This window comes from Nuphar pumila, chromosome 5 (assembly GCF_984573655.1).
Source record: "Nuphar pumila chromosome 5, dmNupPumi1.hap1.1, whole genome shotgun sequence".
In the NCBI taxonomy this organism is placed as follows: Eukaryota; Viridiplantae; Streptophyta; class Magnoliopsida; order Nymphaeales; family Nymphaeaceae; genus Nuphar; species Nuphar pumila.
Window position 1 is genome coordinate 64,563,386 of NC_143253.1, and position 2,699 is coordinate 64,566,084.

At 34.1% G+C, this 2,699-nt stretch overlaps 1 pseudogene; it reads left to right on the forward strand.

Moving 5' to 3' along the window:
• The first annotated feature begins 278 nt into the window (after window positions 1-278).
• LOC149837719 (transmembrane and coiled-coil domain-containing protein STS1 pseudogene) lies at window positions 279-947 on the forward strand (annotated as a pseudogene).
• Window positions 948-2,699: the final 1,752 nt, after the last annotated feature.

Below are 2,699 nucleotides of genomic sequence, written 5' to 3' on the forward strand. Positions count from 1 at the left end.
AAAAACAAAGTAAAATAGTCTAGGTGGAAACAAGGTGGTATTATTGGTGCCGCTGTGTTGACTGGCAGAACCTTGCTAAGCAGTAACTGGTGGTCTAGCAGCTCCAGCAATTGCAGCTGGATCTGATGCGTTGGCACCCACATTTAGTATCATTATCCTTGTTATTGGCGCAGGTGGCTTTGCTGCTGCTGCAGCAAGTGCCGCTGGACCAGTGGTGGGACTTATGGCTGTTGTCATTTCTTTTGGAGCTACTGGAGGCTGGTCTTATTGAGACTAAAATGGCTAGAAGAATCAGAGATATTGATGAATTTGAATTCAGACACACTGGTGAAAATCACAACCAAAGTGCCACGTTGATAGTGTTAAGCTCTCTGGTAGATGCATAGCCATCTACGCTACTAACTGCAACAAATTTTACAGACAGCAAATAGTCTATTGCAGTGTACAGATCAGATAAGGCAAAGAAGCTTCTTGCTGAAATGTTGTTAAAAGGATTATATGGACACAGGCCTGTTACTCTTATTGGTTATTCTTTGGGAGCAAGGGTGACATTTAAATGTCTTAAGCATCTGGCCATATCTGCTAATAGTGTTGGCATTGTGAAAAGAGTTGTTCTCCTTGATACACCAATTCCATTGAGAAATGAAAATTGGGAGGCTGCTCTTAAGATCGCGTCCGGGAGGTTCGTGAGTATGTATTCTACCAATGAATGGACTCTTGATGTTGCTTCCAGCGCAAGCTTGCTTACAGATGGAATAGCAGGAATTCAGTCTGTCGAAGTACCTGGGATTGAGAATGTTGATGTTACAACATTAATCGATGGCCATTCTTCTTATCTTCATGCTACCCAATAAATTGTTGAGCAACTGAAATGGGATATATACTATCCTGATTATTATTATTATTTTTTTTTTCAGCTCTCGTGCAAAATTCCTAGAGCGCTGTAGATATCTCACCGATTATTCAGGGGTCAAACTGCAAATCAAGTTGTGGTGATCAGGTACGAGCCATTTATTCATCCTATCCACTGTTTGAATTTTTATTGTGTGATATTTTCACTCATCACTGCATACTAATTGATCTCTAATACATTTGGCTAGTGCATTCACACATTAAACTGTAAAAGGGTTAAATATTAATCCATCCTCTATAATTCCTCTATACACAGCACCATTTCCTGTAGCACCTTTGCAGCTCCCAGCATCTTTATTCCATTACACAACCACCTATCACTTCACTTCCCTACATATGCGCACAACACCTACTTTTCCACTTAGTACCCTTGTGGCACTATGCCGCATCTACTGCAACACACACACATAGTCTCTTATAAGCATCCCTATACCCCAGCACAGCCTATGTGCTAACCTCAACATATGCTGAAAAAACTCCCACTTTAATCACCACTTCACTGCATATTACCCCCAACACTATTCACTCAACATACAATTCCAGTGTATATTTTATCACTTGCCTTGAAATTTTCATTATTGTAAGATATATACTTGAGCATTTTAGTGAACCCAATTTGACATCATATAAATGGCTGTCTATATATATACATATATATATACATATTTTATATATATTTAGCTCATACTCAGTCAGATTTTGCAGGAATTAGGTTAAAAGGGCTATTTTCCTTCTTAGCTTAGGAATTTAAAATCTCAATTTCATTTCAAAACTTGTAATAGCTGGATCAATGAGAATATTTACACTTCTTGCTTTAGATAGAATGAATGAGCATTGTAAATATCATAAATTGCTTGTTTTTTTCATGTATTTTGCCTTTATTTCTCAAATTCTCACAAATGGCAACACGAATGGCACGTGCACCATTTTCGTAAGAGGTAAATTAATCCTAAGTTGATGATTTACATCAACGGTCATAGTCGGGATGTAAACAAGACTTAGGATTTTTATTTTTTATAAAATAACATTGGATCCACACTGGATCCTCTTAAAAAAAATCATCATGTTTTCAAAATATTTCCTTCTTTTATTAGAATTTAACTTAAAATTAACTCAAAATATATACCAATGGCCATAGTTAGGGTATATTGAGAGTTCATTTCATTTTAAATCCTATAAAAGCACCAAATGTATTTCATTCTTCTCTTGAATTTAAATACAAATTGTTGTATAATACATTCAATGACCATAGTCAAGGATGTATTATATCTTTAATCTTATTTTAATTCATCTAAAGAATGGAATAACTTTTCAAAAAAAATCCAAATTCAAATTCTTCAAATTCATTCATCATTTAGGATAGACCTGCATCACGTCTTCAAAATTTCTTTTCTAAAATCCAAGTGATGTAAATATCTTCCTCAATCTATCTTCAATCCTTATCAAATCTGATTCATCCTTTCATTTTTCAAAATTCCATTTTATTTTTCAATCTCAAAGTTCAATTTAACTTCAGGATTTCAAATTCATTTTATATTCAAATTCAAATCAGATTTCAAAGTTCAAATTTGACTTTGAAATTCCAAATTCATTCAAAACTCCAATCCAACTCAAAGTTCAATTTAACTTTGAGATTCTTGATTCATTTACTAAAAATTCGAATTCAAGTCCCAAAATCAAGGTCTAATTTGACTTTGAAATTCATTTGTATATTCAAAGATTCAAAATTCTAAATTTTAAAGTTAAATTCAAACTTAAAAGTTCTTGATTCATCTTCTGAATTTAAC